General features: G+C 36.9%; 1 protein-coding gene across 1 annotated transcript in view; it reads right to left on the bottom strand.

The window, feature by feature from the left end:
- Rim (Rab3 interacting molecule) overlaps positions 1-20,108 on the bottom strand; it is a 555,972-nt gene that overhangs the window by 483,786 nt on the left and 52,078 nt on the right. The window lies entirely within an intron of this gene.

The following is a 20,108-nucleotide window of genomic DNA, read 5'->3' as shown; positions in this document are numbered from 1 at the left end:
ATTATTCGTTATTATTTCATCATATCTTTGGTTTAGTCTGGTAATGATTAAAAGATGATGAGTGACAGAAAACGTTTTGAAACTAAACAAAACTTTAAATTTGGTAAATTGTCAAATGTTGTCAAAATGTAATTTTTTCCTGAAATTGAAACCTCTTAGTTTAACTCAGGTATTGAACCTTTGGTAGATATATTGATTCGAAAATAAACTATTCCCGTAATATGGAAAATTTAAGTTTGAACAATTATTCATTATTATTTCATCATATCTTTGATTTAGTAGCTCTTTACTTTTAGTTGAAAAGTGTCCTCTTGTGGGAAATAGTTTTTTATCACTCTAATAAGTTTATCGCTGAACATAAGTTTACGTTTGAACAATTATTCGTTATTATTTCATCATATCTTTGATTTAGTAGCTCTTTACTTTTAGTTGAAAAGTGTCCTCTTGTGGGAAAGAGTTTTTAATCACTCTAATAAGTTTATCGCTGAACATAAGTTTACGTTTGAACAATTATTAGTTATTATTTCATCATATCTTTGATTTAGTAGCTCTTTACTTTTAGTTGAAAAGTGTCCTCTTGTGGGAAAGAGTTTTTGCCACTTTAACTAGTATGGCATTGGACATAAGTTTACGTTTGAACAATTATTTAACTTTATTTCTGCTCATCTTTGATTTAATGTAGTAGCTCTTTACTTTTCTTTGAAAAACTTATTTTGTGGATAGTTTTTTAATTAATAAAACATTTCGTGGTAACGAAGTGTAAGTAAGGAGCGAGCCAGCTCAATGGTATCCGAAACTCTAGAAAATTGGATTTTGATACCAATAGATACATCAAAGAATCAGCTTTAAATGCAGATTTCAAATATATAAGTTTCATCAAGTTTAGTCTGCGTGTTTATTTGATAGTTTTTTTCTCACGAGATAACATATCAAGCTAATGGGGCAAATTGTAAGAGGCGAAACGTATAATGTACTCAAGTAAAGCGGGATTTTCTAGAATTTTGTGGTGTAAAACAGCACTTCAACCTAAGGAAGGTCTAAGTGTTGTAGAAATAAAATTCTTAGATAGTAATCGACTTGAAATTATCGAAAACTATGTATTGAGTTTCTGAGTTTTTGAATTTCTCAGACCACAATGGTGCATCATGGTACACTTGGTCTTAAATATTTATGTAGTCGGTACAAAATTAACTGTTAATAGAATTTTTATTTATAAGCTTTGTTTAACTAATCTGATTCATTTAAATCTTCAAAAATAATGTACTCCTATTAAAAACAACTCACTACGGCACCTAGTCGACCGAGAAGGACACAGCTGTGCATGTCCCCCCACCATAGAGGATGAGCGGTCTATACTTACCTTTTTAGAAGTGATTAATTAGAAGTATGTTTACAGAAAATTTACGTTTAAGCAATTATTCAACTTTATTTCTGCTCTCTTTGATTTAATGTCGTAGCTTTTTACTTTTCATTGAAAAACATAGTTCTCGGAAAGGTTTTTTTCCTGGTTTTATCACAGACATTAAATCTCATACAGGCTTCTATCAATGACATTAAATCTCGCTCCGTATGTAAAAAATAATAAAAAAACCCACATCTGGCTAATTGATGAGTTTTAGACATACAAAATTATAGATAAAATGAAAAATAATAAGTAACCCTGTTTATTACATTTATAGAACACCCCTCAGTATATTCATGAAGACTATACCTTTCCACAGAGCTTTTGACCAGAGTGTTCTCGACCTTTTTTAGGATGTATGGGCCGAGTGGGAGCTCACAGAAAATGAGGAGCTTCTTTTGTGTAAATCTGAGATTGTTAGTTCAGATAATGATGACGACGTGGTAGAAGTTCATTATACATCATCTGGACTATCGTATACATCAGATAATTTGGTGAGGAGGGGACCCTCAGGGAGAATGTGTGTCGATGATGATGATCGTCTATATGCTAATATGCCCACTCTGAGTAATATCGAAACATACAATGATGATGATGATAGCATTCAACTACATACAATACCGTCACCTCAAATTGAAGAAATTACCATTGAGGACGAGTTAGTGGAGGATGATGAGGTGATATATTTAAAAAGTATTATATATTGATTTGACAGTTGAATAAAAATATATAGAAGAATGATTTTTTTTTATAACATTGATAAAAAACTTGGCTGTGGACTGATAATAGGCCTACTCTTTGGAGTGATTTAATGAAACTGAACTATTCATGTACAGAAGTCTCTGCTGGCATCTTTATTCTATACATATCTAGTATGAGAAAATAAAAATAGCAGAAACAAATTTATTGCATGATTATGGTATAAAACTTTTCAAGCATATCAAAAATGGGATTATCGTAAAATGGTATATTAGAACACTTCCACCATGGTTTCCGTTGTTTAAAATCCTTTTCGTAGAATGACCTCTTATGTTGTCTCTTAAAGGGCCACTTTTTCTCTTCTCTTGGAGCATAATCATCATAATAATCCGAGTTATATCTTGCACTATACACATTTTTCCTTGGGTTTTCACTGCTGTCTTTTACACTATAGAGAAAGCCCTCTTTTACCAGTTTCTTCTTTTGATCCTCCTTTTCTATCATATCAATCCTTCTTTTATCTGAGCTTACTTGCAATCGATATAAATTTCTCTCCATGTCACATATAATTTTTCTTCTCGTTTCCTCCAGATTCTTCTCATCTGTCTCTCCCTCTAAGCTATCTAAACATTCAGTAGGTTCATGCGAATACTCAAAATCATGAAAATGTCCTTTACAAATAGAACTGTTGCAATAAAAGGATATTTCTAACTCAACTTGGTCACTCATGTTATTACACTGCTAACTAAAAACTTACTGAATTCTATTCACAGACTAATAAAACTATAGCAAAAATCCTTTCCTTATATTCCCTTCGCCGCTACTATGTAAACAAGCCATCTGATTGGCTGAGAAGGGGGATGTATCCGACTCGCTGATTGGCTGAGAAGGAAACACGTGATCTAACTGTTTCCGGGAAACTCATAGCATTTGGCTCGAGCAACAACAACAAATACTATTTCTGGACACCATGACATTCACGATCGTTTACGCAATCAAGTTCTCGGAAATTCACTTCCCCCTCGAGTCCTAGATCAATAACATTGTTCCCGTTAGAATTCAATGCGCATGTTCAACCTTCGTTCCGGAGTTATTACACATATAAACATCAAATAAATCGACCTTGGAAAAAGAGGTCATTGACCGATTACGCAATCATTCTCCCTAGGGAGGCTATGCCCTTATTTGGGTGTGCAAAAAAGTTATAGGTGGCAGCAGGGGTGGGCAATGGGGCTGGTACCCCCCATTCTACTCATAATCGTGGAAGTTAAAGGCGCATTTGATAAAGATAGCTAATAGATAGGATTTTTTAATGTAGAACTAAAGAGAAGCATGATCCTTGAAGGTCACATCTCTCCAAAATGTCATTTAGGTAAGTGACATCAAAGTTAATTTCTTTATACAATCTTTTTGACATTGCAATTATAAATATCAAAAAGATATAAATTCTCAAACTTAGTTATGAGAACAAAATATTTCGTAGCTTTCAAAATATAAATTTAGAACGACAAGAACGACCTAGTCAAAGATAAGAAATTAAACCGGCCGTTATTAATGCAACTATCTATAAAGTTGCAGGCTAAGGACAATGTGCTGAGATATTGTCATGAAACAAAAGCCAAAGATATACACATGAGACAAAATTGTACTTGGCAATGTCCTTCAACAGTTCCGATTGTTATTTTATTTGTGCTTTCCTTTTAATGAACTCAAAATTAGTTTTGTACATTTTTTAATCATATATTGTAATTATCTTCGACTAGTATTCAAGATCATTTCCAAAGTTAAACAGCAAACCCTCCTTCTATATCGCCCAAAATTTACTCAAGAGTTTTATCTTCATTTTCATTGTCACTGGATGGTTTTTTGATGTCATACATGTCAATCGTAAATCTATTCAGCATAGCGGGTGTAGGATCAAAGCCCCTGCAGCACTTTCCCTGGCAATTTAGCCTAAGTCGGATAGTCACAGTAGAGTTAAGCCTCTTAAGTTTCATCCTGTTTCGAAATTTATACTTGACAAGATTCATAACAGAAAACACTCTCTCGACGAAGGGATTGCTGATGGGTAAGCTTAAGACAGAAAGAGCTACTTGAGCTATGTCAAACAAAAGTCAGCTTTTCCCACTCTTTTCTGTATTTTTTTTTTTATCAATATTTGACCACTTTTCCATTTGGTTTTTCACGCGGATAATTTAAAATTTAGGTCGTCATGGAGCCTGGAATGCGATATGAGAATCTTTACGGGGTTCTGAAAATGCCACCTGTCTTTATAGACAGATTCCTGAATTGGTCAATAGAAGTTGTCAGTAAAAACTAGCCTTTAAAAATAAGAGTTTTGTCATTGTTATTATGAAGGCAAAATGTGCCCACTTTGCGCCGAATTTTTTTGACATGCGCAAAATCGGCGCAATGCGCCAATTTGAAAAATTCAATGTGCAATCAACTCAAAAAGTGCCCGAATTGCGCAAATGCGCACCACCTGGCAACTATGTGCAGGACGAATACTAGTAAACCTTTTCAAATCTTCACAAAGTGCCTAAGCCAGGTTAGAACCGCACAGCGAGAAGTCCGTTGGGACCTCTAGTTAAATGGAGGCTTCTTGCACACTTGGCGATGCTCTTCAGTCAACAATAGTCAAAATCCTGTAGAAACAATCTCAACCCTATGACATTCGACTCATTAGGATATCATTCCTAGACTCTGACAAAGATAAAACCCTAGTTACTCGTCAAAGAGGTTTCTTTTTAAATACCATGTGACTGCGGCAAGAACACACCAAACTGTGGTTAGAATCACAGTTTATATAATTATCCAGTAAGTTTACTGCGGATGATTTCTGGCTCTTCATTCTCGGTGCGAACAAAAAGCTCCTCCCACTTATTTGTGCACTTATTGTCCCCTTATTGGTGAGCCGGCCAAGTGGTTTTGTCAGTACTTGTTCCGTAGGTGATTATTCTTTGTCTACCCGTGAAAAAATCTAATGCCGCTTATGTTTATACGTTCTCTGGAGCACTCGCGCCTCGGTCCGGGTTTTTATAATGGGTGAGATAGGGAAAGATCATATTGCTAGTTATATAAACTGTGGTTAGAACACACCAAAATCTGGAATCTGCACCAGTATAAGGATGATATAGCCAAAGCTTTAAATTCTAATAGGGTTTATAATTCGTTTGATTCTGCTCTAAGCAGCCACAATTTTGATAACCCAGGCAGTGTAATACTTTTTGAGAACGCATTTCTCATTAGCAATTATTTGGGTATTAAACAAGTTGTTCCTGAGGTAATAGGAATTAAACTGAAACCAAACAATAATATTTCTTTAAATAGGGACTTGGGGGAGCACTCGCGCAATGCTTGATATGCAAATTTAATTAAAAATGGTTGAACAAATTACATTATAAAACCAATGGCTAATACCAACGAACCTGCAACAAAAAGACCTTTTAGGCTTGCAGTCGAAAAAGCAATAATAGCAATAAAAACGTTTCTTTGATTTCTATTTACCTGAATAAATTGCCTTGTTTTGGGTTGTTTTTTAGTAAGTCCCGGTTGAAGTCCCGTGAAGTAATGATTCTGGAACTCTTTAATTTTTAATTTTTGTTTGGTATGTATGCATTATACCTTAAGTGAATATTTTGACTCTATATCCAAGGGTCGTCCTCAGAAAAGTATTAAATAAAAAATAAACAAGTTTTTTAAACTGAAAGTAAGGAGCAACATTAAAACTTAAAACGAACAGAAATTATTCCGTATATGAAAGGGGCTGTCCCCTTCTCAACGCCTCGCTCTTTACGCTAATGTTTTTTATTGTTTTAAAAAATAGAGTTGTGAGAAAGAGTCCAACTTTAGCGTAAAGAGCGAGACGTTGAGGAGGGGACAGCCCCTTTAATATACGGAATAATTTCTGTTGTTTTTTTTAATGTTGCTCCTTACTTTCAGTTAAAAAAAATTTTTTTTACTTAATTTTCGAACGTTTTTGAATTAATGGAGGTTTTAATTCTGGCTCACCGTAAATGAATAATTAAAAAAAAATTGCATATTAAAAATACTTTTAGCTGGTTAAATGGCTTCCTCGAAAGTTGTTTAATTTTAATTACGAACGTTTTTATTAGTAATAAATATCCGTAACTTACGAATTAACTTACGTTACGAACTATTATATCCATATATTTTTAATACGTATATTAGGAGGTTTGTCTCTTAGTCAATACCTCGCTCGTTTCGCTAAAGTTCAAATTTTGTTCCAATTCTTTAAAAATGACCCTTAATCACAAAGGCCGTTAATTAGAATAAACAGTTCTTATGAAAGTACTAAAACATCTTTGGCTTAAGGAGCGAGGTATTGACTAGGGGGCGAACCCTAAGATATACTTAATAATTTCTTTTAGTTTTAAGTTGTGATGTTGCTCCTTACTTTCAGTTGAAAAATTTGTTTTTTTTATTTTTTAAATAATGTTTTTTTTTTAAATAAGGCTGCGAAATCCGGCGCCTCCTTCACAGCAATGTCCCTTCCCCCATGAAAACGTCCTCCATGGAAAGATTCTCCCACATAACCCCAGCCCCTCCCCCCACTACCAGAAAAAAAAACACCCTTGAAAACGTCTATAGGCTTCCCAATAACCAATACAATATGTAAACATTGGGTAAAGTTCACAACTTTCAGCCCTCCCCCCGGGGACTTTGGGGGATTAAGTCATCCTAAAAGACATATTTATTATATTTTTGACCATAATGAACAAAATTGTTATCTCAAAATTTTCATCAGGTTACTTTGGGAAAAAATGAGCGTGGGAGGGGGCCTAGTTGCCCTCCATTTTTTTGGTCACTTAAAAATGGCACTATAACTTCTAATTTCCGTTCGATTGAGTCCTCCCACGATATTCTAGGACCACTGGGTCGATACGATCACCACTGGGGAAAGAAAAACAACAAAAAAAAGAAACAAATAAACACGCATCCGTGAACTTTCTTCTGACAAAAAATACAAAATTCCACATTTTTGCAGATAGGAGCTTGAAACCTTTATAGTAGGGTTCTCTGATACGCTAAATCTGATGGTGTGATTTTCATTAAGGTTCTAGAGCTTTTAAGGGGGTCTTTCCCCCTTTTTCCAAAGATCAACCAAATTTTCTCAGGCACGTAACTTTTGATGGATATGACTAAAATTGATGTATTTGAAATCAATTTATATATTTGAAATCAGTATCAAAATCTGATTCTTTTGATGTATCTATTGGTATTAAGATTCAGTTTTTTACAGTTTCGGTTACTATTGAGCCGCATCGCTCCTTACTTACAGTTCGTTACCACGAACTGTTTGATATATGAAAATAAATTCTGAAGTAGAATAAAATACGATCAGTTAAGTTAAAGCTAAGAATTAAAATAGTCCCAGAATCATTACTTCAAAGAAGTGAGAACAGGACTGAGGGGAAAACAACGCGAAACAAGGCAATCCATTCAGGTAAAGTACAAACCAAAGGCATTTTTTTAGTATTCTTGTTTTTTTTTTCTTTTGTTGCATACCTAAAAGGTTTGTTTGTTACCGGTTCATTGATATTAGATTCTAGTTTTGTAATGTAATTTTTTAAATAATTTTAAATTAAATTTACTTATATAAAGTTATGTGTGCTTCCCCCCGTTCCCTATTATAAAGTTATCATTATTTAGCTTAAGTTTGAGTTTATTGCCTCACGAACAAGTTGTTTAATACCCAAATCATGGCTAATGAGGGAGGTATTCTCAAAAAGCATTGGATGGGAGGGTTTTTCAAAAATTTTGCTGAATAGAGCAGAATCAAATGAATTAGGACACTATTAGAATGTAAAGCCTTGGTTCCATCATCCTTATACTCTTACAGACGTTTTTCCAGTTTTCTGTGAGTTCTACCCGATAGAGGTCGCCACCGTTTGTGTTTCTGTTTTTTCACCATTTTCTGTTCTGTTTTTTTTTTTTTTTTTTTTTTTTATGGAAAACCGATAACATATAAGCAAAGTTGCTTTGATGATTAAAGGATTTCAGTTTCTTTGTCAGACACCGGATAGTAGCGCTATGACTGAGTCAGTCCAGGAATTATTCGCTATTCAGCCCAGGAAGTTTTTTTATTTATTTTTTTTTTTTTTTTACCGGTCATAGGTTTGATATGCTACTCTACACAAGATTTGGCTTTTCTTTACCTGTAATTTATGAAAAAATGAGCAATATAAACAGATATTCAGCTCCTCACGCCGTCTCCTCTCTTCGCCAGAAGTTCCTTTCCTAACAGAGAATTCTAGAGGAACTTGCTAATTCCAGTTGAACTCTTTCCCAATTGATGTCCTTCCTATCAAGACAGAAAATAACCAAAATATATCATTGACTCCAGATGAAGGAGACAGCTTGTTTTTTAGTTTCTCTACACGACTAGTCTGCTCATGAACTCTTAAAGTCAAAATGCTAACAATATAAATACTGCCCGCGTGGCAACAAAAATTATCAGGGCATATGAGGAGACAGTTCCAGCCTTCTTGATCGAGTGACAAAGATCAGGAAAACATAATTCTAACCCACTAGAATTTTTTTTTCAATGTAGTTGAAAGTTCTGGAAAGTAGGTATTTGAGGATGGCAACCCCCACCCCTTCCCCCCCCCCCAAAGCCCTCAAGGTAATGGTTTTAAGTTATGCCCTGGGGGAATAAAAGGTGTTGTCGTAGAAACTTTAAAAAGGGCTCATTCTACTGGAAATTGAAAGGGCTAGTTCCTTTTTTAATAGTCGAAAGTGATTGGACGATAATTAAACCCCTCTCACGGCCACCATTTCCCCAAACACATACAATCAAAATTTTAACATAGTCATTTTGTTCAAAGTAGTTGAAAGTTCTGGCAATTAGATCTTTGAGGATGATAATACACACATCCTCCCCCACATCCCTCAGAACATGGGTTGTAAGTTATGCCCTGGAGTCACATAAGGCTTTTATTGAAAGTTTTGTCTTAGAGACTTCAAAAAGGGCTCATTCAATTGGAAATTGAAAGGGCTAGGGCTAGTTTTTAATAGTCGAAAGTGACTGGAGAGCAGCTAAACCCCCTCTCACGCCCACCATTTCCCAAAACGTATCAAATCAAAATTTTGAGATAGCCATTTTGTTCAAAGTGGTTGAAAGTTCTGAAAATTAGGTCTTTGAGGATTACAGCCCCCCCCCCCCAGCCCTCAGAGTGTGGGTTTTAATCTATGCCCTGGGGGAATATGAGATGTTTATAGAAATTGTTCTCGTAGAAACTTCAAAAAGGGTTCATTTGATTAGGAATTGAAAGGGCTAGTGCCCTAGTCGAAAGTGATTGGACGACAACTAACCCCCCTCTGACGCCCACTATTTCCCCAAGCACATCTAATCACAATTTTGAGATAGGCATTTTGTTCAACGTAGTTGAAATTTCTGGAAATTCGGTGTTTGGGTATGGCACTCCCCCTAAAGCCCCCAGGACAATGGGTGTAAGTTATACCCTGGGGGCAAGTAAGGTCTTTATAGAAAGCGTTGTTGTGGAAATTTCAAAAAGGGCTCATTCGATTTGAAATTTAAAAGTCTAGTGCCCTTTTCAATAGTCGAAAGTGATTGGAGGGCAACCATACCCCTCTCGCGCCCACCATTTCCCCAAATACATCCAATAAAAACTTGGAGATAGCCATTTTGTTCAACGTAGTTGAAAGTTCTGAAACCTAAGTTTTTGGGTATGATATTCCCCTCAAAGCCCCCAGGACAAGCCTTTTGAGTTATACACTGGGGGCAAATAAGGTCTTTTAGAAAGCGTTGTCGTAGAAACTTCAAAAAGGGCTCATTTCATTAAAGGGCTTTAATTTAAAGGGCTATTGCCTTTTTTAATAGTCAAAAGTGATCAGAGGGCAACTAACCCCGTCCTAACGTCAACCTTTTCCCCAAACACATCCAACCAAAATTTTGAGATAGCCATTTTGTTCAACGCAGTTCAAAGTTCTGGAAATTAGTTATTTGAGGATGACAACCCCCCCCCCCTGTCCCCCCAAAAAACAAAAAAAAACACAAACTTCTCAGGATAAGGGTGCAAGTTATGCCCTGTGGGCATATAAGGTTTTTACAGAAAGTATTGTCGTAGAAACTTCAAAAATGGCTCGTTCGATAGGAAATTAAAAGGACTAATGCCCTTTTTAATCGTCAAAAGTGATTGGAGGGCAACTCATTAGAACGGAAATTGAAAGCGCTAGTGCCCTTTTTAATAGTCGAAAATATTTTGAGGAGCTAACCCCCTTCTCATGCCCACCATTTCCTCGAACAAATCCAATTACAATTTTGAGATAGCCATTTTGTTCAACGTAGTTGAAGGGTCCAGAAATTATCTCTTTGAGGAGGACAACCTCCCCCACAGCCCTCAGGGCAAAAGTTGTAAGATATGCCCTGGGGACATAGAAGGTTTTTATAGAAAGTGTTGTCGTAGAAACTTAAAATAGGCTCTTTCAATCGGGAATTGAGAGAGCTAGTGCCCGTTTTAAATGTCGAAAGTGATTAAAGGAACTAACCACCCTTTCATGCCCACCATTTGCCCGAACAAATCAAATAAAAATTTTGAGATAGCCATTTTTTTCAACGTAGTTGAAGGTTCCAGAAATTATGTCTTTGAGGATGACAAACCTCCCACAAACTCCAGGGCAAAGGTTGTAACTTATGCCCTGAGGGCGTATATGGTTCTTATAGAAAGTGCTATCGTAGAAACTTCAAAAAGGGCTCATTCAATTAGGAACTGTGAGGGATAGTGCCGTTATTAATAGTCAAAAGCGATCAGAGGGCGAGTGCCCCCCCCCCCCCACGCCCATTAATAGCCCAAACACTTCCGATCAACATTTTGATATAGCCATTTTGTTGAACACAGTTGAAGGGTTTATTCAACTACGGAAATTATGTGTTTGAGGAGGACAAACCCAGCAGAGCCCCTTGGGAAAAGTTTGTAATTTATGCCCTGGGAGCATAAAAAGTCTTATTAAAAAATTCGTCGTAAAAACTTCAAAAAGTGATCATTCGATTGGAAATTGAGAGCACTATTGCACTTTTTAATAGTCAAAAGTAACGGGAGGGGGAATAATCCTACCCACGCCTTTCATTTTCCCAAATATTTCCAATCAACATTTGTGTATGGCCATTTTGTTCAAAACAGCTGAAAGGTCTAGAAATTATGTCTTTGAGGATGACAAATCCTCATCAAATCGCCCATCATTTCCCCGAACACGTCCTGTAATATTTTTGAACGCTATAGCGTTGCCTATAGTAAAGGCCATACGGCACCAATGTTTTATAATAATAATTACTATTATTATTATTATTTATTTATTTCTTTTCCCAGAGGCTCTTAATATGGAAGGGGTCGTCGTAGAAACTTCAAAGGGGGCTCATTTTAATGGAAATAGAGAGTTTTAGTGCCCTTTTTAAGGGTCAAAAGTGATTGGAGGGCAACTTTATTTCCCCAAACACATCCAATCAAAATTTTGAGATAGCCATTTTGTTCAGCGTAGTTGATTTCCAAATAGAATATATAATTTTGAGGAGGACACTCCCCCAAAACCCTCAGGGCAAGGGTTTTAAGTTATGCCCTGGGCGCATAAGGTTTTTATAGAAAGCGTTGTCGTAGAAATTTCAAAAAAGGCTCCTTCGATTGGAAATTCAAAGGGCTATTGCCCATTTTAATAGTCAAAAGTAATTGGAGGACAACCAGTCCCCCCCCAAGGCCATCCTTCCCCCAAAAACATCCAATCAAAATTTTGAGATAGCCATTTTGTACGGCGTAGTTGATTTCCAGATAGAATATCTGTTTTTGAGGAGGACACTCCCCCACAACCCTCAAGGTAATGATTTCAAGTTATACCCTGGGGGCATATAAGGATTTTATAGAAGGCGTTGTCTTAGAAACTTCAAAAAAGGCTCATTCGATTGGAAATTCAAAGGTCTAGTTCCCTTTTTTATAGTCTAAAGTGATTTGAGGGCAACTAACCCCCCTCTCACGCCCACCTTTCCCCCCAACACATCCAATCAAAATTTTGAGACAGACATTTTATTAGAATTAATTTTAAGTTCTGGAAATTAGGTCTTTGAGGATTACAACTCCCCCACAGTTAACAGGGCAAGGGTTGTAAGTTGTTCCCTGGGGGCATATAAGGTTTTGTATAGTCAAGGTTGTCGTAGAAACTTCAGAAAGGGCTCATTCCATTGGAAATTTATATGGCCAGTTCCCTTTTTAATAGTCGAAAGTGATTTTAAGGCAACTGACACCCCTTCCATGCCCATCATTTCCCCAAATACATCCAATCAAAATTTTGATATAGCCATCTTGTTCAACGTAGTTGAAAGTTCTGGAAATTATGTTTATATGTGAATATGTTTGAGCAGGAAAATCCCCCCAAAGTCTTCAGGGGTAAGGGTTATAAGTTGTGCCCTGGAGGCATATATGGTTCTTATGGAAGGAATCTTCGTATAGATTACAGAGAGGGTTCAGTTGATTAGAAATTGTAAGTTCTAGTTCACTTTTTTAGCTTCAAAAGATATTGGAGGGTAACCGGCTCCCCCCCAAACCCTTTTTTCTGAAATGCCTCCAATAAAAATTTTAAGATAGCTATTTTGTTAAAAATAGTTCAAAGATCATATAACAAAATTCCGGTGTCGACACAACCCCCCAGGGCCCGGGGGCAGGCGTTATAAGTTATGCCCTGGGGGCATATATGGTTCTTATGGAAAGGGTGCTCAAATTAACTTCAAAGAGGGATTATTTTATTGGAAATTGAAAGTTTTAGTTCACTTTTTAAGAGTCAAAAGAGATTGAAGGGCACTTAGCCCCCCCCACGCCTTTTTCTCAACCCCATCCGATAAGAACCTTGAGATGGCTTTTTTTAAATAGTCCAATGACCATTTAAGGAAAACTCAGGGTTAAACACAGCCCCCCAGGGCCCGAGGGCAGGTGCTGTAAGTTATGCCCTGGGGGAATATATCGTTCTTATTGAAGGGAGGCTCGTAAAAAATTCAGAGATGGCTCATTTGATTGGAAATTGAAAGTTATAGTTAATTTTTTTAGAGTCAAAAGAGATTGGAGGGCAACTAGCCCCCCCCCCCAGCCCCTTTTTCCCCAAATGCATCCAATAAAAATTTTTGATAGCCATTAAGTTAAAAATTTCTCAAAAGTCAGATAACAAAAACTCAGGTGTCGTCACAACCCCTCAAGGCCCGGGGGCAGGCGCTGTAAGTTATGCCCTGGGGCATATATTGTTCATATGAAAGGGATTCTCATATAAAACTTCAGAAAGGGCTCAATTCATTTGATATTAAAGTTCGAGCTCACTTTTTAATAGTCAAAAGAGATCCGAGTGCAGCTAGCCCCCCCCCCCCCGCCTTGTTTTTCAAAACCCATCTGATGAAAATTATGAGATAGAAATCTTGTTAAAAGTAGTTCAAAGGTCAGATGAGAAAAAATCCGGTGTCAGTAGAACCCCCCAGGGCACAGGGGAAGGCGTTCTAATTATGCCCTTAAGCCATGTATGGTTCTTATAAAAGGGATGCTCGTATAAACTTCATAGAGGGCTCATTTGATTGGAAATTCAAACTTCTGGTTGCCTCTTCTAGTGGTAAGAGTGTTTAATTAGCCCCTCCCCCACGCTCTTTTTTCCCCAAACCCGTCCCCTACAAATATTGAGATAGCCTGTGTTTTGGAAATAGTTCAAAAATTAGATAACAAAAACGCACCCCCCAGGGCCCGGGGGATAGGCGTTGTAAGTGTTGTCCTGGGGGTGTATCTGGTTCTTATGAAAGGGATGCTGGTATAAACTTCAGAGGGGGATCATTTCATTGGAAATTGAAAGTTCTAGTTCAATTGTTAAGAGTCAAAAGATATCAGAGGGCAGCTAGTCCCTCCAAACACCCTTTTTTCCCCAAGCCCAACCGATAAAATTTTTATGAAAGCCATTTCATTAAAAATAGTTCAAAGGTCAGATAAGAAAGATTCCTGTGTCGACTGAACCCGCAAGGGCCCGGAGGCAGGTGTTATGAGTAATGCTATAGGGGCATATATAGTTCTTATATAAGGGATCCTCGTATAAAATTCGGAGAGCGCTCATTTGATTTGAAATTGAAAGTTCTTGTTCACTATTTAAGGGCAACTAGCCAAACGAGATTTGAGGGCAACTAACCTCCCCTCTCCTCCACGCCCTAAATACATCAGATAAAAACTTTGAGAGAGACATTTTGTTAAAAATAGTTCAAAGTTCTGATAACAAAAAACTACTTTGTCGACACAGCCCCCCAGGGACCGGGGGTAGGCGTTGTAAGATTTGCCCTGGGGGCATATGGTTATTATGGAAGGGATGCTCGTATAAAATTCCCAGAGGGCTCAATTGATTGGAAATTGATAGTTGTAATTCACTTTTTAAGAGTCAAAAGTGATTGGAGGGCAGCTAGCCTCCCCCCATACTCCATTCATTTTTTTCCCAGAGGCACTTCATACAGAAGGGGTCATTGTATAAACTTCAAAGGTGGCTCATTCGATTGGAAATCGAGACTTCTAGTGCCCTTTTGAAGAGTCAAAAATGATCAGAGGGCAATTGCCCCCCAAGCCCATTTTACCCAAATGCATCTGATAAAAAATTTGAGGTAGCCATTTTGTTAAATATAGTTCAAACATCATATAACAAAAACTCCTTTACGTATGGTTATTTCGTTAAAAATAGTTCAAAGATCCGATAAGAAAAACTCCTGTGTCGACACAATCCCCCAGGGCCGGGGCAGGCGTTGTAAGTACTGATCTGGGGGCATATATGATTCTTATGGAAGGTAACCTTGAATAAACTTCAGAGAGGGTTCATTTGAATGGAAATTAAAAGTTGTAGTTCATTTTTTTCAAAATGAAAAAAAAATCAGAGGGTAACTAGCCCCTCCCGCCCTCCACGCCTTTGGGTGTATTGGATGGATAAACCCATCCGATAAAAATTTAACGTGACCATTTTGTTAAAAATAGTTCAAACATCAGAAATCACAACTTCCAGGGTCGACACAACCCCTCAGGGCTCAGGGATAGACATTGTAAGTTATACTCTGGGGATACATGGTTCTTATAGAAGGGACACTCGTATGAATTTCAAAGAGGGCTCATTTGATTGAAAATAGAAAGTTTTAGTTCACTTTTAATGAGTCAAAAGAGACCGAAGCTTAATCTAGTCTTCCCACGCCCTTTTCCCCAAACCCATCCGATAAAAATTTTGAGGTAGCAATTATGTTAAAAATAGTTGAAACATCAGATAATAAAAACTCCGAGGTTGACACAAACCCATTTTTTTCAATTTGATATTGTTATTTTGATATCAGTTTTGATGCTTCGATGAACACGGTAAAAAAAAAACGTACTTTGACGTTGACGGCATTATTTCACGTTTGATCAGCGTACTTTCTAGTTGTTGGATTAGCGTGAAAATACACTTTTTTAGTGTATAGGTACTTCTGCCGTATTTTTACATTCATCGAATATATGTTTAAACTCGATCAGTGTACTTGGAGGAGCTAATGACAATCAACTCTTGCGAAAATGGGTCATACCGCGGGGCATGACCGATGCAAAAATATCATGAAAGGGGGTCGTCGTCCGGGTTTTTGATCTATTGGGATTAAAAGGCTACACAAACGAAGACCTTTCACTTGTAGTTGTGGACTTATTTCTGAAAGGTAAGTTCTTTTGATTTTTTTTTTTACTTTTATATAAGTCTTATGAACTTTGCAGATAGAATGGTAAAATTCTACTTAAGCTACTTTTGGCTATCTTCGAAAGAGGTTAGGTTAGAAAATTGAAGTTTCAGGGATGCATCTATAGGCTAAAGTGTGCACCGGGAAGGTGTTTTGAAGTATTTACCTCCACTCCTCCCTCTAGAGGATCCAAACTTTTGATGACCTTTAAAAATCTGTGTGTTATAAAAGTGAAACCTTGTTAAATAGATCTTCTGCTTAAATAAAGTACAACAAAATTCTTTTCAGCTTCACAACTTTGCTCAATCCCAATTTATAAGGTTTTAAAGATATACAAATATAATTCCAAATAAAAAAAAAAAAAAAACGGCTTAAAATTCTACTCAAATAACAGGAATTGCTAGCTGTCATGTAGGCAAATTTCAGGAGTCTCTAGAGGCAAAAAGAGTAGAGGTAGGTACTTCAAAATACTTTCCCGGGACATACATTAGCCTGTAGACCTATCCATGAAAGTTTCTTTTTTCTAGCTTATGCCCTTTCCAAAATAGCCAATAGTAGCTAAAGTAGCATTTTACTAATAGAATTAAACAATGCTCTCTGCGATTCTAGGCGTTTACCTCTCCCTGGAAAATACCCCTGCGGAAAATACCCAGCGGGATATAATATTCAACGGGGGGTATTTTCCGGGGGGGGGGTAAACGCCAGTGACCACTCTCTGTACAGTGGCGTCCATTTGTGAAATCAAAAGAGAAAGGGGATTCTTATCAGAAAACACTTTTATAATACACTATTAATATACATAAAAATTCTATTAATAAGATTTTCATGTTTCTTTCCATTTTTATACATGTTGTCAAATAGTAATTAGATAATATATTTATCCGACTTCAAATAGATTATAGGATTGTACTAATATAAATTAAGCAAATTAAGTGACATTTGAGTTTTGTGCTAGCTTCAAGAGGAGGTACGGGATACAAGTCATATACAAAGGAGCGTTGGCCTTTGGGTCCCGGCTCCTTCCAATGTCAAATTTTCTGATAATCGAATCCGATGTTTTACGGGTGGCGCCTCATCTTCGCAGAGAAGTGTAATATAATGGAATTGTCTGATTTTTATTCTTTAAAAAAATCATGTGATTCAGAATTCAATCCTCCATTTGAGTGTAACAGCCACTTCCTCTGAAAGCTCCAGTCAGAAAATTAGAAAATTCTGGAATTTCCACATTGCATCCCACACTAAACCACGAAATTGCAAAAGTTTTCACATACTTTAGTATATTAGAAGTATTCTAGTAGTTGAGTCAAAATTCAGAAATTCTTGTTCACTAAAAGTTTTTTCTGCACCTTCATCTGTATGTCAAATTTGAAACATGTGAAAGGTGTTTTGGCTTCTACAGTACCAATGGGAGCTGTTCTGTCTTTCTGTTTTAGCCTACTTGCCAAGAAAATGGCTGAAATACATTGTTGACTTTTTTTTTTTAGAATGAGCTTTAGCTTATTTTAACAGGTTGGGTCTCAAGTCAACATACAGAAATAAACTAACTATGTTTCTTTCAGAAACACATTATTCATAGAACATGCTCTATATGGCTATCAATATTTTGGATGTGCATTGCAATATTTTGTCATACTCTTGATGAACATAAATTATCAAATCATGATCTGCTACAAAAATATAAGCATTTATTCTATTTGCTTTATTACTTGTTCATTCATGCTTAAGTTTCTACTCAAAAGAGCATGATAGGAATAATACTAAGCTACAAATTAAGGACGTGATTCACTATGGAAAAGGGAGGGGGGGCGCGCATCTAGAATTTTCTAAAACCATCTTTTCCAGTTTTGTATATTGTCAAACTTCATTGTAGATCCGATCTTAATGGCATCAAAGTGCAGAACTTCAAGGCAAATCCTAGTTTGTTCATTTTGTTCATTGGAACTTCATAGCCTGCGAGAAACAATCTGAACACTCCCCCTGACCATGATAAAGATTGTGTTGAAGAAAATGAATCTTCTGAGCCACTAGACTCAGAAATGCTAGATTTGAACCAAGATGAAATAGTGGGAGTTGGTTTAGCAGCTACAAATAAAACAGCAGGATCGAGACGAACATCGTCAGAGGATTCGGGTATTCGTGCTAGTAAGCCTAGAAGGCAAGCACTTGCATATCGGCTTGCTTTGCTTCTCCTTCGATTTGAATTAGCGAAATATATAGCTGCCTCAATTGTTAGTTTTATTCTTGAGAACTTTAGGCTTCTCTTCACTGAGTGTCATAAAATCGTAGCAGAAGAACTTAAAGAAAGTGTTGCTAAATGCATCTCTTCTGTTTTTCAGCCAGATTTGTTTCAGAAAATATGTGATGAAATTGACAGTCATTATATGCAGGATCCTCTGCTGCTTGTTACAGACCCTGCCACTGGATCACTGAGATCTCAGTACATGAGAGACCAGTATTTTACAAGTTGCGGTACTGTGGTACCGGAGCAAGTCTTCATCGGACTTGATAAGTATGGAAACAGAAGATTTGTTCAAGTAGTTTCAGTTGCAGCCACCTTGGAGAATCTTTTCAAACATAGAGGACTTCTTGGATTTCTGGATTGGTATCATCCTTCAGCAGAAGGTATATATAGAGACTTCTATGATGGTAACCGTTTTGCTTCTTTATATGCTTCTGATCCAGACATGAAGAAAAATGTGATATTTCTTCAGCTCTACCAAGATGAGGTACAAATAAAAAAAAAACACTTAAAAAGGCTACATCAGGAAAGTACAGCACTCTAGCTTTTTATATATGAGTTCTCAACATCCCACCTTGGGTTTAATCAAGGCCATATCTATTGTAGTTAGTTATGCTAGTGCTGGCATCGAACTTCAAGATCGTTGGTAGTGAAAAACTCTTCAAGAAGATTGTGAATGAATTAGTGTTTCATTGTACTGAAGACATTGTGATTGATGGAACAAGGTTCAATCTCATAGTTTTCTGTATATGTGGAGACAACTTGGGCTCGAATTTTATTGGGGGGGGGGGGGGGTCGTGAAATGCTTTAACCGAAATGTGCAGAATCCCTGCAGAGTCTGCATGTTCTATGGAAAAACTGCGGCTGAAGACTATTGGAAAAGTCAGTTTACTCTTAGAACTAAAACATCCTATGAGGAATCTTTAAACAAGCTGCAAGACCCAAATGTTAGGAAGTAGTCTGTAAATGGCATGAAGTTCAATTCTGATTTCAATGCCTTGCCCAACTTTCATGTGACAGATTACCGCCATGCATAGCCCATGACTTGTACGAAGCTGTTATGAAGTGGGATGCTGGAAAATGTTTACAGCACTTGATTATTGATGATGTTTTCAAAGTATCAGAGCTTAGTGCTAGTGTTGCCAACTTTGATTACAAGGATATAGATGCTAAGGACAAACCTCCTCCTTTCTCAAATAATTTCAAGTGCCTTGAAGATACTGCAATCCAAAATTTGGTATTTCCTCGCTAGTTTCCTCTAATACTTGGCCATTTAGTTCCAAGAAAGGCTGAAAATGAATGTTGGTCTCTAATGTTGCTGATGAGGAAAATTGTATTGCTTGTCTCAAGTCGGAGGTTTACACACATGCTTATTGCAAATTTAGATTTTACAATAATAATGTACCTTGAATCGAAAGCAAAATATTTGAGGATGATGAAAATAAGTTCAAGGACCATACAATGCGTCACTTTCCTTTGTATGTGCGAACACTGGGCCCCCTAATTCACTATTCGTTTTTCAGTTTGAATCAAGACATAGATATTTTAAAGATGCTGCTAAAAGTGCATCCTCAACTAGAAATCTAACCAAGGCAATGTCCAAGAGTTACCAGAAGTACCAGAATTACCTATCTCTTTCAAATAGAATGTTTCAGGAAATCAGCTGTACAGTTTCTAAAAATGGAAAGCTGACAAACACTTGCTACTTGATACTGTTTCCACATAAGCTGGGGAAAGACACATGCTTAGTCCAGGAGCTCATTTTCAAGGGTGCTGTCTATAAGAAAAGACTTTATGTGATTAGCGATGTGACAGACTAAGCTGTGGAAGCTGCTGAAATAGTGGATGTGGTTAGGTCGCTGGGACAGTTCTTTCTCATTCTGTCAAAAAAATCGCTAAGCTATGATCAAGAGCTGGTGTATCTTTACTGTGTTTCTGAAGAGAGCTCCACTCTTGTTTGCTGGAACATTAGAGAAGTACCTGATTTTGATCTTAATCCTGCATCAACATATCATTCGAGGAAGGTGTTATCTGTCCTTTAGAAGCTT

This window comes from Artemia sp. Qi Xiang Cuo, chromosome 16, assembly GCF_049724085.1.
Source record: "Artemia sp. Qi Xiang Cuo chromosome 16, ASM4972408v1, whole genome shotgun sequence".
Lineage (NCBI taxonomy): Eukaryota > Metazoa > Arthropoda > Branchiopoda > Anostraca > Artemiidae > Artemia > Artemia sp. Qi Xiang Cuo.
This window is presented reverse-complemented; position numbering and strand designations above follow the sequence as displayed.